The 17,483-nt window shown below is 35.6% G+C and overlaps 1 protein-coding gene and 1 non-coding gene across 5 annotated transcripts in view; both read right to left on the bottom strand.

Moving 5' to 3' along the window:
• Positions 1 to 17,483, bottom strand: part of Mgat4c (MGAT4 family, member C) — a 710,365-nt gene that overhangs the window by 604,845 nt on the left and 88,037 nt on the right. The window lies entirely within an intron of this gene.
• Positions 14,235 to 14,315, bottom strand: Mir3059 (microRNA 3059). Its single transcript, NR_037211.1, has one exon. It is a non-coding gene; the product is annotated as a microRNA 3059 (primary transcript).

The following is a 17,483-nucleotide window of genomic DNA, read 5'->3' as shown; positions in this document are numbered from 1 at the left end:
TTCAATCAAGAAGTAGTAGAAATAATTGCCTTTCCATTTTCTGTGATTAATTGTGCTATAGTTCCTTTGCTAAAACTTAGGTGATTGGAAAATAAATGGCATGTGCTGTAAATATCCTCTGAACTACAAGTTCTGCAAGTTGACATTACAACATGAATTTTTCATCTTGACAGCTTACCACAGGAGCCATATAACCCCAGACTTTCATTAAAGAATAACAGCATGAGTATGGTCAAATGTTAAGAATTAAACAAAATACTATTTATTATAGATCTTAGTATCCATTAGATCTATTTCAGTTCCTAACACATATACTGAAACATATTAATCATAACAATTTTGGTATGGTTGGGCGTGGTATGTAGGTCAATTTCCTTGCCTAGTACCCTCAAATCACATAAAACTGGACATATTTTTTTTTAATTTAAGCATTCAGAAGATGGGGAATCTACAGGAGGTTAAGGAACTTTTCTACTATAGCTACAGCTGAAGTTTGAGACGATATGGTGATACATAAGACCTTGACTGAAGGAAAAAAAAATAATACCACCCAAATTACTAACAGTAACATTTCAATTTCCCAAGAGCCAGGGGGAGTAATGAATTTACTTAATTGAATAACTGTAACTTACTTTGTTTGTAATGTAGAAATTAAGGAGTTACAGTTACAGGAAGAAATTTCTTAGCCTTTCCAGGTCACAGATGAAAAGCAAGCAGTTCAACATCATTTGCTTAACAGTAAATGCTTTGCCAATTACATTCCATTGCTAAGAACTGTGTTTATTGTGTTACTGTGACCTTATAATGTATAGAATCACTAAAAGCATGGAAAATGTATGGGGTGAAAATAGTGCTCCCATGCCAAAAATAATGTGAAAGATAAGAAATGTTACACCCATGGAAGGAGTTACAGAAACAAAGTATGGAGCTGAGATGAAAGGATGGACCATGTAGAGACTGCCATATCCAGGGATCCACCCCATAATCAGCTTCCAAATGCTGACACCATTGCATACACTAGCAAGATTTTACTGAAAGGACCCAGATGTAGCTGTCTCTTGTGAGACTATGCCGGGGCCTAGCAAACACAGAAGTGGATGCTCACAGTCAGCTAATGGATGGATCACAGGGCTCCCAATGGAGGAGCTAGAGAAAGTACCCAAGGAGCTAAAGGGATCTTCAACCCTATAGGTGGAACAACATTATGAACTAACCAGTACCCCTGAGCTCTTGACTCTAGCTGCATATGTATCAAAAGATGGCCTAGTCGGCCATCACTGGAAAGAGAGGCCCATTGGACACGCAGACTTTGTGTGCCCCGGTACAGGGGAACGCCAGGGCCAAAGGGGGGGAGTGGGTGGGTAGGGGAGTGGGGGTGGGTGGGTAAGGGGGACTTTTGGTATAGCATTGGAAATGTAAATGAGCTAAATACCTAATAAAAAATGGAAAAAAAAAAAAAAGAAATGTTGCTATTTGATAATTGTATACAAAATGTTAGAAACGAGGCAAGAGCCCTTTTGTTGCACAATGATATATTAAGGATGTTGAAATTTCTCTAAAGTACTCTTTTTTTTTCTTTTGAATGAAGAATAATATGCTAAGTGTATCGTGGTTATAAGTTGTCTTAGAATTTATAGGTTAAAGGGAAAATTAAAAATGAGTGCATTAAAAATGGCGGGGACTGAATGACTGATCGTGATTCCAATCCTCTTTCATTGGATCAGTCAGCACTTGCTGATATTATAGAGTAGATGGTATGGCTAAATCCAGGTAAATCCCTCCTACTAGTATGCTTTTCAAACCTACATAAACTAGTTGTTTGAATGCCACTTGGAGAAAGAAAGTTGGATACAGGAATATTTACTTAAGGTCAAGTGTTTAGGAAGGCTTTAGAGCAGACATAAATTAAGATTAATTGATCTGACTATTCTTTATATATGTATATAGTAAAAGTACCCTATTTGTATGCATTGTTTTAAATTATTTATTAACAGTTATGTTTGTGTAAGCTAGTCCCTTCTTAGAAACGTTATATTCATTTTGCATGGTGGTAGCTATTTAAATATTACACAGGACAACCGAAAGTATGATGCTTCTGATTAGCCATTGTAGCAGTGATTGGTGCTAATGTTTAAGGTATAATCAGCTGAGACTTCATTTTAACTACATCTTCATTGCCTTCTGCCCATTTCAGCTTTCCTTTCAAACTGGGAGACATGTCTTTTAAGAATATGCCCATATCAAATTCCTTTTTCCACTCTCAACCGCAGACTGCTTTTCTGAGACCCCATCATGCTCAAATATGAAGCGTGATTCTAAATCTTTTAACAAATCTTCCTAGCCTGCTTAACATGCCAAGAGGTTGCTCTTATTTTTAGGACCCTTATGTATGCAGCAAAGGAAGGCTATTTTATCTTGTCATTGTGTTCTGACTCATGCTTCTATAATTTCTAATGCACAAATTCTTCTCTCCTTGGGAGTTATGAACTTTTTTATTCTAAACTTCTACTGCTATTTTTTCTGTCCAATTCACAGAGTCAACATCAATGTAGGAACACTTTAAACTATGTTGCAATATAACATGAATTTTATACAAGTGTGAAAATCAGACACACATTCACACACACACACATACATACATACACACGCACAATCCAAAAGGCACACTACACTGTGTTTCGCTTTGTTTGTCTAGACTTATTTTCCTCTCTCTCATGTGGTACTAGAAACTTCACTTTGTAAAATTCTCAGTGAGCGGGCATTTATTTTACTTTGGTTCTTACCAGTTTACAATGGGACCAGACATCTTAAGGCACCACTAGGCTTTCCTCACTCTTCTCTGAGCTCTACAAAACTATGAAAGCAAAAGCTGAAGTTCACAAGAAGCCACAGTTGCCCTCAAGGTGAAAGCCGCTATCAGTATTCTGCCTATCACGTTCTGTCTCTTCCTTTCATTTAGTTTTGCCTCAGACTATTCTTTGCTTTCTATTTTGCTCATTGATGCATGCATTTAAAAGCTTTAATATGTTCATCGTTTATAGTTTTTATTCTCCCTAATCAAAGCAAGGGGCAGATTAAACATTCTGTCATGCTGCAGAAATAACTCTTCTTATTATTATCAAGTAAGTCCACGTTTTAGCATCAGTTCCCTTTTTCTTTGCAGCCTTTCTAGCTGTAATGAAGTGATAGTGGAGAACTAAGCACCCAGATGCTAAATCTTTGGCTTTTCTTTTAATGAAAACTACGTTACTGATATAATGGGCAAAGAGTTTAAATTAAACCACTCTTCCTCCTTGTTGGAATAAAAGGATAATTGCTCTCTCTGGTACAGGGAAAAAAATGAAAATTCATTAGAGAGAGCACATAAAACATGTGGGATCTGCAAAGCAGCTTAAATCATGACACTGCCCTCTGTGAAGTCAGTGGAAATTTAAAGAGTGTTGACAGAACTCACAGACATGTTTGTAGGTCTAAGAACCATAGGCACTTTTCCATTAATACCGTGAAGCCGTATGTAGAAAGAGTATTTTTGGATTGTTGAGTAGTTTGCTGCAGAGGGAGAGGCATGAGTCACTTCATTTATACTAAGCTATACAAGTACATTCAAGTCTTTTGGCAATAAATCACTTGGAGTATGAGGTCATTGAAGAGGTCATTCATCATGGCAAGAGGGAATTGTGGCAAAGAACAGCACAGAATGCATATCAATAAAGCAGGTGGGAAGAAAGAAATCTCAACAGATGCCAATATAGTGAATTTATGAGATGAGATTGTACATTCGGGTTGATGCCAGACCATGACAATGGAAGGGTGAAGCCCAGAAGCCTCACCATCTGATACTATTATTGTACATAAACTTTCCAGATATTAAAACACCCAGAAGAAAGTAAGAAGAATGGAAGTCAATTTTGATTTACTGAATACAAACTTGAGATACTTCAAATTAATTTTAAGCAACTGAATCGACTATCAAGAAACCTTTCTGTTTCCATGCAGAAAAGGTGAGAAAATATTTTTTAAAAATATATAGATAAATAAATAGTTGCATTACTGTTCATCTATTTGGACAGATTTGCCATTTACTACTAACTATTAAAGTTGGATGAGAATATACTGAATTTTGTATCAAATCACCTATTGTATAAGTTTCCTAATCCCTGGGTTTAGAAAATACTTGGGTAAATCTGACTTAGGACACTAAAACAGTAAATAACTCTTCAGATATATCAGCAAATAGATTTAGAACTGCTTTGGCCACGTGCTGGCTTTACTCTATATTGGGATAGAAAAAGGGATACAAGAGAAAAGTGAGGGGTGAAAATACATGTATTTATGTTTGAAATATTGAAAGAATGAATACATTTAAAAATAGGAAAAAGAAGTAAATTAATCCACTGAAGTTAACCAACGAAAAGAAAAGTAAAATATATTAGTAGACAAGTGTGACTTCATAGAGAAACTGGTCCAAATGTACTTGACAAAGTAATATTTTTTCATTTTGAAAATTTATATATATATATATATATATATATTGAGATGGGTCTTATATAGCTGAGGGTGGACACCACCTCTATACAGAATACTATGCTCTCTTCAGAATGCTTGGGTTGCAAGTTCTGTCTTATATACACTTTTAAGCAGTACTGGGATAAAAACTGGGGCTTCAAATATGCTGGGCAAAGAATTTACTAACCAAGCTGTATCCTTGATCTCTGTGTGCATTTTAAAAATCCTAATGAATTTGGTAAACATTAGCTTTTGTGACTGTTTCACTCAATGCTTAGCTGTGGGTATTTGGGAATGGAGAGAAGTAACAAAGGGGAGGTAGAGCCTGGAGGAACCATATCCAGTAGATAGGCAGGGCTCCAGTTGAGGGATGGGGCCACCCATGCATCTCAAAAAATTTAACTCAGAAATGTTCCTGTCCAAAAGAAAGACAGAGATAAAATAATGGAACAGAGACTGATGGAAAGGCCAACCTGAGACCTGAGATCCCACCTAGGGATCCATCCCTTCTGCAGACACCAATCCCCCACACTATTGCTGATGGTAAGAAGCACTTGCTGACAGCTGATGTGACTGTTCCCTGAGAGGTTCTATCAGCACCTGACCAATACAGATGCAGATAGCCACAGCCAACCATCGGATTGGGCCAGGAAACCCCAATGGAAGATCTAGGGGAAGGGCTGAAGCAGCTGAAGGGGATTGCAACCCCATAGGAAGAACAACATCAACTAACCGGACCACCCAGAGCTCCCAGATACTAAACCATCATCCAAAGAGTATACATGGAAGGAGCCAGAATGCCAAATACATACGTAGCAGAGGATGACCTTATCTGACATCAATGGGAGGGGAGGGAGGCTTGATGCCCCAGCATAGGGGGATGCTAGAGGGGTGAGGCAGGAGTGTGTGAGTGGGTGGATGAGAACCCTCATAGAGGCAAAGGGGAGGGGGGAAGGGGAAATGGAATGTGGAGGTTGGTGGAGCGGGAACCTGGAAGGGGGATATCATTTGAAATGTAAATGAATAAAATGATTAATAAAAAAGAAGAAAAGAGTTTTAGTCTTGGCCAGTGCAAATGAAACACAAGAGTCCAGAATAAATTATTTGAAATAACTTTTTGAAAATTATATGAATGTATGTGTATATGTGTGTGCATACATATATAATCTTGATTCGCTCATCTCTCTCTCTCTATATATATATATATATATACGTACATATACATATATATGTATAGAGATAGATATATAGATTATAGATATAGATATAGATATATAGATATAGATATAGATATAGATATAGATATAGGTATAGGTATAGGTATAGGTATAGGTATAGGTATAGGTATAGGTATAGGTATAGGTATAGGTATAGATATATTGGCCTATTGGCCTGATCTTATTCACTGTTGCTGCCCCTCCAAATTTGCCTAATATCTCAAAATATCTTCTTCTAAACTTAATGTCATGTGTCTGTGTGTTACTTTCCAGCATGGACTAATGAGGTACCACCAAGGTGGCACACCCTACACTTAGGAGTTAATAGTATGCTTTCCATCTTGGTGTGAGGCGGTTTGTCTTAAAGACATAACTGGTGGAGTAAATCTACCAATTTCGTTATCAATAAAAAAGAGAAAGAATGTAGTATCTCACTATCACCTTTAAGGACATCTTTTTCCACTGTCTGCTCCATCATCAAAGACTCACTGGGATTTCTGAAATGTTTAACATTTCTAAGTAGTGTTTCCTTAACTATGCCTTTATGCTGTTTGCTTTTCTTTTCTCTTCTTTCCTTTTCTTTTCTTCTCTTTTATTTATTTCATTTTGAAGCAGGATCTCTTTACAAAGGCCTTGCACTCTTGGAACTTACTTTGCAAACCATGCTGGCCCCTCTGCTGCCTACCTCTTGCTATGAAAGGCAGTATGCCTGGCTCACCTTCAGGGTCTTTATCTGCTGAGGAATGTAGAGGGACTACATACTACACAGTTCTGAGAAGCAACTTCTGGTTTTGTTTTCTTGTAGGGTACACAGCACTAGTCTTCCTTCCACTTTGCTCTTATCTAAGGTTTTCAGCCATTGACCCTAACCATGCCAGGACTTCCCTCCTGAATTCAGTGATGAAGGCCAACAATCTATCCCCATCATCTGAGAATTCTAAACCTACATTCTATGATGATATCAACACTCCGTTATATAGCAACTGCTGTTCTTGTAAGAATTCAGATTCAAACATGTCACAGCAACCCTTTTTCAATATAATTCAAAACTTTCCAGCTCATTTTATAAAAGGCCAATTACAAGCAGGTTCTGAAGTCACTGGTATTTTACATTCTTTGCCTTTCCTCAACTAACACTCATATTTTCCCAATTTTTATCTTAGGCTTTACATAAATTATTATAAAGACCATTGATTTAAATGAAATACTTGCTTCTTTCCTATCATCTCTGTTATTCTTCCTTAACACAATTCTCCACTTGCTGTGTGTAAGACTTTCTGGCAGTGCGCTAGTGGTGATCTCCTGGAACCTTAAACTACCAAAGGAGGGTTCTGTCCACATTTACTCATGTAACTTCCAAAGAACGTGCATTCATTTCCGTTTGTGAAGGGACATTTCATACCATGTCTTTTTGCCTTGATTTTTGTCATGCTCAGCTTGTGAACATTTTCCTATTTTACCCAGTAACATAAGCATGAGAAAGAGAAAAGCCGACACTGTTCCTCCGGTTTTCAGAATTCTTATTTCAATGGTCCACTTTGGAGACTAGCAGGGAGAGCTTTCCATGTGGATATGGCCCTTTCACCACGGTGCACTAGACTTTTCCCTCTCAAGGTTATTACTGCAGTAGTTTTCTCATTTCTCTCTCGAATTTCCCGATATTACTCACCAACCACATCACAAGCAATCAGCAATGGCTTGTGCACTTTGGCTCCCGTTTTATAGTCAAACTGCCCCAGGTTCACCTTACCTTCTATTCATCACCCATTTCTCCTATAACTATAAAAATAAAACTATATCAGAGCTCCCTCTGCTTGTATCTTTAACACAATTGGTCCTTACAATTTTCTCTTGAACACGCTGCTTTAATTTTTTCTGTTCTTCAATTCAATCTTCTCATTTTTCTGTAAATGAAGATCCATGTCATCTGACTCCCAAGGACATGACGACTTTCAGTTGATCCTTACCACAGTCCCCTCGAGGAAATATTCACTTGCAAACAGTTACATAATAAACTACCATAAGATTCAGACATGAAAATCTGTCTGCATAAAAAATCATCTACATGCTATTTTTCCACTTCAAAACATAAGTCTGAAGTAATTTTGATATTGTCAAAGAGGTTTTTATAGCTTCTGATTCTACCTGAATTTGCTGCAACAATACAGATGAATAATGTAGCCATGGCGTGCTGAGTAGTTTTATGTCAACCTGACACTACCTAGAATCAGTTTTGGAAGAGAGAACTTCAGTGGAGTGAATGACTCCACCCTATTTGCCTGTGAGTAATCCTGTTATGCACTGGCTTGATTGAACATTGAGGCAAGAGCCCCAGTCCATTATTATGTGCAGTTTCACCTCTAGGCTGGTGGTCCTAGGTGCTGTGAGGGCCAACAGAAGAATCAAAATAGGCAACCTTGGAAGGTAGGAGGTGCAGGGACCCTCTAGACTGGACCAGAGACCTGGGAGGTGAGAGACTCTCAGGATATCCCTTCTGCATAATTTCTTTTTGCAGGTTCTGCCAACTTTCTGGTTCTGCCTTCACTTACCTCAGTGACTGACTATAAGCTGATAAAAAACCACATTTTCCCACGTTGCTTTTTATCATAGTTCTGTGGCACAGAAAATCCTTATGACACATAGGAAATGGAACATGGAATTGATTTCTGATATCATGTTCCTGCTGTGTCTCTATCACACTGGAATGCCAAAATTCTATTCCATTCTAACTGCTTGCCTAAAAATCAAGCCTCTAATTCGCTCTGTGTCTCCGTGTCTCTGTCTCTCTCTCTTTCTGTATGTGTATGTTTATATTTTATCTTCTCTTGTAACATATCATTCATTAATAATTCTCCTTGACAGATAAACTTTTGTTTTTTCCTTGCTTATAAGTGTTAGCCAGTGTCATGTCCTGCTTACCTCTTAGGGTAGCGTTCTGCCCATTTCTCTACTTATTACTTTTCCTTCTCTCCATCTTTTACTGTACCTCTGAAGGAGAAGTGAAGATGATACCGGAAACACTTAGATAATACCGGAAACACTTAGATAGACCACAGTACTCCTGTAATAAGAGCCTTCAGATGGTGATTGTTTTTCATTTTAAAATTGGTGTTACAGGCTTCAGTTAGAAACCTTTTGGGTCTGACACTTATTTATTTCAACTCCCTTTTTCAGTTATTCTTTATTCAAAACTCTGAGCCATCTACCCATCTTAAGGTATATATACAAACAATTTATCCATATTAATGAGGGTCTGACCATGTATAACTATTTCCTTCAGATCTTTATTTTAAAACAATCAGACATGTCTTCATACCTGCCTGCCTGTGGATCCTATTTCCAAAGTGGGAAGAGACTTGATAGGACATACATGGGTACAGGCGTAGTGCAGGAACTTTTTAATGTAAACCACTGAGTGAAATCATTCACACTATGAACAATATGAATAATATTTAACAGTGAAAACCAAAAAAATCAATTTTCATGAATGGATGTCATAAGAAAGTTAGAGTAAATCTATCTACCTCATTTCTAATCATATCAGAAATATACTCCTAAAAATTAGAAATGCTTTCATTACTTGAGGGACGTCTAGGTTGTTTCTGGTTTCTGGCTACTATGAATAAAACCCCAGTGAACATAGTTGAGCAAGTGTCCTTGAGATAGGATGAAATATCTTTTATGTATACACCCAAGACTGGGTTAGCTGGATCTTGTATTAGATAGACTCTCAACATACTAAGGAATTCCCATACTGTTTTCTGTAATATTTAGCTTAGTATTTTGATAAGAGTCCTGCCTGAGATTGAAAAAAAACATGCTACCAAATCTGGTGACTACCTTAGGACTCTGTTATTTCTTGTTGGAGTGTCATATCCAAATTCAACATGATAGTTTTTACTTCATCTTATTATATATTACTTTTGTCATGTTTGGTTGTTGGCTATTGGAAGCCTGTTCTGTTTTAATGAGAGATAAACAAAACAAACAAGAAAGAGAGTGAGGGAGAGAGAGCGTCAAAAGGAAGGGAGGTGAGAAAGAATTGGAAAGAGTATATGAAGGGGAAATTGTAATCAGATTATATTAAATAAATAAGAAAATAATCTGTTTTCAATGAAAGGAAAAATATTTTAAAAAATCATTTTTGCCAGGTGCCAGTTACATATTCAAGGCTAAGTGATAGCTAAACATTGTTCTATATAATTGGAAATAGTGAAGTTACTTTTAAATTATAATGCTGAATAAGTACACAGAAAGAGTCTATCCACAGAAAGCATTCTTGACGATTTTAGAAATTTGTTAAAGATTGTTTGGTTTGATTAATTAAAAAACATTTCCTCTGTGTAATAGACCTAGCTGTCCAGGATCTCGCCTCTGCCTCCAGAGTGCTAGACTTAGTTTTTGTGTAAAATGTCTCATCCTCCTTTTATCTCTGAATAAGGAATTGAGACTACACCCTTGAATAGCTTCTCCGTCTTAAAGATCCTACAGAATCAGCAGATTCCATTAGATTACTAAATCTAAAAAAGAAAAAAGAAAAAAAGAAAAGAAAGCAAACAAAGCAAAGCAAAGCAAAGCAAAGGAAAGAAAAGAAAAGAAAAGAAAAAAAAAAGAAAAGAAAAGAAAAAGAAAAGAGGAAAGAAGAGAAAAGAAAAACAAAAGGAAAAGGAAAAGAGAAAGAGAAAGAAAAAGAAAAAGAAAGAGAAAGAGAAAGAGAAAGAGAAAAATGAAAAAGAAAAAGAAAAAAAAAAGAAAAAGAAAAAGAAAAAGAAAAAGAAAAAGAAAAAGAAAAAGAAAAAAGGAAAAAAGTGGTCTCCTGAGAGGCTCTGGCAGATCATGACTAATACAATCGTGGAGGCTCGCAGCCAACCATTGAACTGAGCACAGAAACCCCAATGGAGGAGTTAGGGAAAGGATTGAAGGAGCTGAAGGGGCCTTATCTGTTATCAAAGGGAAGGAAAGGCCCTTGGTCCTGTGAAGGCTAGATGCACCCTTTTAGAGGAATGTTAGGGTGGTGAGGCAGGAGTGGGTAGGTGGGCGGGGGAGTACCCTCATAGAAGCAGAGTAAGGGGGCACTATTGGGGGTTTGCATAGGGGAAACCAGGAAAGGGGATAACATTTGAAATATAAATACATAAAATTTTAAAAAGAAACAAATAGTCTTTCTCAGTTAAAACCATGAAAATAGTATTTTACATTTAAAGGCAAATCAGAACAGTTTTCATATATTGCATTTAAACAACAATATCTTCATATCTTTACATGCTCATTTTAGCTTTGTAAGTATTTTTCTCATTATGTAATGGTGATAATTTCCAATATGTTTATGATATATTTTGTTACTCATGTAACTATCATGAATTTAGTACCTCTTGTGTTGCATCACTATTCTCCATATTGGGCTCAAGGTCATTAACTATTTGGAATTTTATTTCCTTATACTAAATACTCTCTCTATTTTTTTTTTTTGCTCTAGTACAAATTTCTGAATCTACAAAGTATAATAAATTTTGCTTAAATTGTCTGAAATCAACTGATAGTACATGTTTATTCTACTGGCTTTTAAAACTGTATTTGTTAATATTTATTTTCTCTAAGTACCTGTCATAGTTCAGTATTTGTGAAATGTTCTTCCATGGTTGGTTGATATCTAGTGTGTCTCTAAGACTTTTTCTAGACATCGAAACAGTAATTAACAATTGTTTGGACTGGTAAACTTAGCAGAATAGAATTCATGTTCTCCTTGTAATAGGAGATTATCATACTGAAATTAGTTATTATTACATCATCCACAGTTTATAGATCCACTTTATCCAAGGAGATTTCAGCTGTCATTAGCTGGCTTGAAGACTAAGATGCAGTAATTATAGAAATTCTGGAGAAAGGTTGTAATACAGTGCTCTTTCGGAAATTTAAGTAATGCTTTTCGAACATATCAATCCAACATGGTATCTATTAAACTACTAAAAAAGGGAACAGGCATTTCAGCATTATATCAGTAGGAAACATATAATAATGTATAGTTTTCATCTTAATTTGCAAGTTACAAATCACTCTCAATTCATTCTGAATCTTTAATGAGTCTTTCAAAACATCCCAAAGACTGAAAAACATAACAATTTATTTCTTGACTTTTTTCTATTTACATTGCTCAAGAATCTCTTTATGCCCATACACAAATATAATTTCTCCATGGCCATACCATTTTGTTGCTCTAATTTGCATATGATGAATACTCTAAAAGTAAAGCAAGCATTTCTTCACAACTAGGAAAAATCCCATGTTAAAAAGAGCTCCCTAGGACAAAACCACTAACCAAAGAAAACACATGGTGGAACTTGTGTCTCTAGCTGCATATGTAGCAGAGGATGGCCTAGTCGGCCATCAATGGGAGGAGAAGCCCTGGGTCCTGTGAAAGTTCTATGCTCCAGTATAGGAGAATGCCAGGGTCAGGAAGCAGGAGTGGGTTGGTTGGTGAGCAGGGGGAGGGGGAAGGAGATAGGGGGTTTTCAGAGGAGAAACTAAGAAAGGGGATAACGTTTGAAATGTAAATAAAGAAAATATCTAATAAAAATTAAACTAAAAAATAAAGAAAATCATGACAGGAACTCAAACTATATATGTTAAGACAAATATAAGCTTGGTATAAATGTATTTTCAGTTATGGCAAGAAAGAGTAGGCTTTCATTAAATACTGTTTTAATGTTTGCTGTGAATGCTTGGAAATTGACATAAAACAACATCTAATTTTTAATGAGAGTATTCTGGCTACGATAGACTTTTTAACTAGGACACTAACTTTCTGCTTTTTTAAGTAGTTAACACAGATTGACAATATCCAACACATTTTTTTGAAATTAAAGAATGTTAAAACTAATTCAAGATTTTTTTCTGATTCCTAAGTTTGATATTTCCAAACAAACACCCATTCCAGATACCCTTCCTTTATTCTATCCACATGGACAGTCATAAAATATTTTAATGGTTATCTGAAATATGACAAGTATAAAATTCAACTCATCTTTGTTTCTTGCAGATGAGTGTGATATTGTTTCATATTACCCTCAAGTATACATTAACTATTAGAAAGTATGAAGGATGCTATTTGTTAGAATTATAACAGCAACAAAGAATGTAAAGCATATTAAACTTTAGAGATTCAGGAAATTTTTTCTTTTTACTTTTGAGTTCATGTCCCTTCTTCCTTCCCTTTCTACCCTCAAAACCTTCCTATATACTTCTTATACTCTTACATTTTGTGGTCTATTTCTATAGTTGTTATTTAAGGCATATATATATATATATATATGCATCTTGATTTTAGTAGCAATATAGAGTCACTACAATCAGCTGTCCCAAAGAACCGTTAGGCAGCATCTTGAAGGTGGGTCTCCTTGTATGAAAGCTGAATGCAGAAGTCAGAAAATCAGATTTAGATGAACAAACAGTATACACAGCCTACCTATTTAGTGCTTCAAGAAGAAACAGAATCTGTTCCAATCTCTTCCAGTCATTCTCTCATAGCACACCTCAATTCTTCTAAATCTCTGTTATGAAATCCAGTAGTTTCAAAGACAAAAGTCAGCACCGATGATTGGAAACTGAAATGAGTACCCAACAGTCATCAAACTGATGTGAAAATAAGAGAGAGTGAGATATCCTTGGGTTATGGTTTATTACTTTAAGGTGACTTGTTTATGAAAATAAAAGCATTCCTAACCCAAAAGTCAGACTGATAAACCTATAAATATTTATGAAGAAGTAACTTTGTGCCGATTGTGAGAATCTGTATTAAAATCTCTCACCCGCACACACGTATCACTAAGCTTTAGGTAGATAGTAATTTCATCTGAATTAAAATATTCTTTTTTTAGACAGTAATAGGCTCAGGAAGACAGAGAAACTTGCGCAGCTGTGAATGATCAGAAAGTTTCAAGATTCATAACATCTCTTCCTCAATATCAGAAAGACACAGTAAATTTGCTGAGGCAAAATGTTTCTCTGCAGTATAGCTCTAAGCAAGCTCTACACGGAACTTCCTGGAATGAGAAGTTCATAAGTTCTCACCCATGCTAGTGTGAACGTTTCAGAAATGTTGTTGACTTTGAGTCATCGAAGCCCCTGTATACAACCACAATGAACTCATTCGGTCACTAAGGTAGACTTGGATATAAGGATCTTTACCTGTCTGTCAAGTACTCTACTGGTTAAGAGACATTTGTTCATGTCTTCTCAGTGAAAGTTGCCAAATACTAAGGAGTAAAGCTATGTCAGGGACATCATATTTGAAACCATTACAACCAAACATGAACATTTTAAAATCAAGTTTACAAAAAATAAAGACTTGAATTTGAATATTAATTGTTTTGGCACCTTGAATTAGATTTTGCAATTGGACTGTAGTGAGGAAGATGGACCATTATACAGCATGTTCTGCATATGTTAATCTTAGCACACCCAGACAGTGAAAAGAATGTGTTTGCAGATAATTACTGAGTTGTAGAAATAGTAAGGCTGTTCACCCAACCTTCTCTTCCCTAGAGGGTAGTTAGAGCTACACCCTATGGGGCAGAGAGGAAAGGGCGTACCACCTGTGATACACCTGTGTAAAATTAAAACAGAAAATTAAAAGCTCCTGTTATCAATAGAAATACATTTAAAGTTTAAAGAGTAACATTGGAAGTCAAGAGTAAGCAAAATGGGGGCGATTGGGGGGGGATCAGGCACATAAAATAGTTGGCATCTGGAAGAAATGTTTCCAATTTTTATGCAATAAAAGGATTCTAGAGGAATAAAAGCAGATTTTATCCAAATGAAGCTCTAAATTAGGAAGACAGCCACATGCTTCTATGAATATAAGTTCCAATTTGAATTTATTCTTCTGATTTTGGAGCCTAAATTATACAATACAGTAGACATAATATAATGTCCAATATAATTGAGCATTTCTTGTAAATTCAAGAAGAATTTGGGAATTTCAGAAACAACTTCTATTAGGTACTCAAATGTGCCAAAACATTGTATTGACACAGGGTGTAGTTAATACCTAAAATAACTTTCTATTTTAAAATGTTGGTAAAATCTGTATGGATGGATTAGTAACCCTGCCTAAATGAAAATATGTCATTTTCTATTAAATTACAAATATATAAACTGAAAACCTCATTTGAGGAACAGCTTTGTGTTCAAATTGTTGTATCAAATAATTCTATATTCTTATTTGAATCAATTAGAGTTTCCTTCAGCTCTTTTTAAAATTTTATTTTTTTCTTTGTTTGTTTACACTCCAGATTTTATTCCCCTCCTGGTCCACCCTCTGACTGTCTCCCATCCTATTTCTCCTCCCCACCCATTGTCTCCATCAGTATGTTACCACCATCCCACCCCATAATTCCTATAAACTCTCTGGGACCTCCAGTCTTTTGAGGGTTATGTGCATCTTCTCTAGCTGAACCCAGACCAGGCAGTCCTCTGCTGTATATGGGTTGGGAGGGCCTCATCTCAACCGATATATGCTGGTACATGCTGTCTGGTTGGTGATCCAGTGTCTGAGAGATTTCAGGGGTCTAGGTTAATTGAGACTTCTAGTCCTCCTATAGGGTCGCCCACCTCCTTCAGCTTTAGCAAAAATAAATAAACTCAAAACTTAAACTAACAATTTGATGATTTATTTTTAATGAAGCTGACTATAAGATCTCTCTATTACTCTAGAAGGATATAGCATTACTTCTGACTTGGCTTTTCTGCTAGCTTTTGTAGGGACTTATATTAAGGTTTATATTTCAAGCAGACTTCATATATTTTCTCTGCTTCTAAGAATCTGACACTTAATTTTCCAGAAGGCATAATCAACACACTGTAATTCTTTTTAGCACTTGCCAGTTCTCTGGGATTTGATATGCCTGTTCAAGCTGGCTCTGACTCTCTGACACTCGTCGACATCTGAATAGAAATGCCAAACGTCCCCTCCTAAGTCGTGGTAATGCTGCTGCTCTCTGGTCAGTCTGATATACATCCAGATCAACATGGCCAAGTTTTCTATTAAAGGATGGGTGTTCTCCTCAGTGCTATTTCTTCCTAAAAGGCTATACCTAGAACACCAATGAATAACTTACAGTTTATTTAAGAAATTATATATATGTATATATGTGACCATTGATTATCTACATCATTAATCTCAATTAATTGTATAAAGATGAATAACTATTATGCTAGGTATTTTCAGTGTGCCCTTAAAAAGTGATGGCTATGTCTCCTTATTAGTCCATTTCATTGGACTTTGTATTAGATCCAAATGTAGTCATTTAAAAGTGTTACATAACTCATGTGTCACCTGATCTATTTAAAGCTTCCTGCCAGGAAACTGTGCTCTCTTTGGAATTATGCCCTCCATTTCCATGACATGGCCAACTTGCAGTGAATTGGCAAAGACAAAGTGTTAGAAGTGAATGAAATGCTGGGTTCGGCACCAGGAATTAGACTAACTGATTTTAAATGTGTGTCTCAACACTCTTTATGTCATCTTGGGAATGCCTCTAATATACTCAAAGCAAGGTTTCAATGGAGATTTAATGAACTAATGTCTGTAAAAATCTTTTTAAAGCTTGATTTATAGTCGTAATCATTTCAAATTTAAACTATTTTTTCTCAATGTTGGTAGAAATGCTGCTGAACTATAAGTTTAGTTTTCTTAAATTGTCTTAAAACTTTTTGGACAGTGCAGTTCATTCGTGGATGTTAAGTGTTTCTGTAACTAGATGTGTTTTTTAAAAAACAGTAAGCTCAATTTAATCAACCTGCATTCATATTTTGGTTCAAATCAAAGTAGCTACTTATGTTAAATGCATGTAATAATTTTAAAACAAGTGTTTTTCCACAAAACCAAGTTCATCAAAACCAACACAAATTTAATTTAAAAATGGGAACATCATAGCTTAATTATTTAGACAGAGAGGTTATTTTATGAATAACTGTGTGTTAATAAATTCATAAAGTAATCTTTTCTTTTTCAGAATATATTTCCCTACAATTTTCTCTTAATTAATATAATTGATAACATTTATTGAGATATCTGGCACTTTAATCATTGAGATGTGTCTTTTGCTCTCTGAAGTGAAATTAAAAACTGTCAGCACTATTTCTCCCCACTGGTAACTAGAAAGGAAATTAAAAGGGGGTTGGCAATAAACGGCTAGTGTATTTAATTTGTAAGATCATAGTCCTGGGTCACAGACATGGATGAAAAAATACACAATGTACTGAAAGAAATAAAAAAGAACCTCTTTATTCATGCCCTGAATCAAAACACCCTGATATCTTCAGTACTTAGCTCTGTAGTTCATTAGTTATCCATCACAATTAAGGACACGAGATATAATTCCTTTAACATTAAGTTAAATGTTTTAAACAAATGTGAACTATTTAGTACACATAGCCATTACACACATCTCTTACACGTGATTATTTTATTGATCAGTTCTTCAATGTGTAGTTTGGAAAGAAGAACAACATAAAGTCATTTTTAAAAATCCCATGCATAGTTCATAAGATAAATGATCGTTATTCATGTGTGAATGAAAATATGAAATACATATATCTAGAAAAGTGTGAATTGTTATCAAGTCATTGAGATAATATAAGAATTTAAACTGCGAACAGTTTCAATCATAGAATAATCTCAAAAGAGTCTAAACATATAGAAACTGAAAAATGGGCAAAATGGCATTCAGAAGTTTTATTTCCAAGTCAGCAGATCAGTGA

The sequence above is a fragment of the Mus musculus genome, chromosome 10, assembly GCF_000001635.26.
Source record: "Mus musculus strain C57BL/6J chromosome 10, GRCm38.p6 C57BL/6J".
NCBI classification, from domain to species: Eukaryota; Metazoa; Chordata; class Mammalia; order Rodentia; family Muridae; genus Mus; species Mus musculus.
Note: the sequence above shows the minus strand (reverse complement) of the source record. Positions and strands in the feature narration are given on the sequence as shown.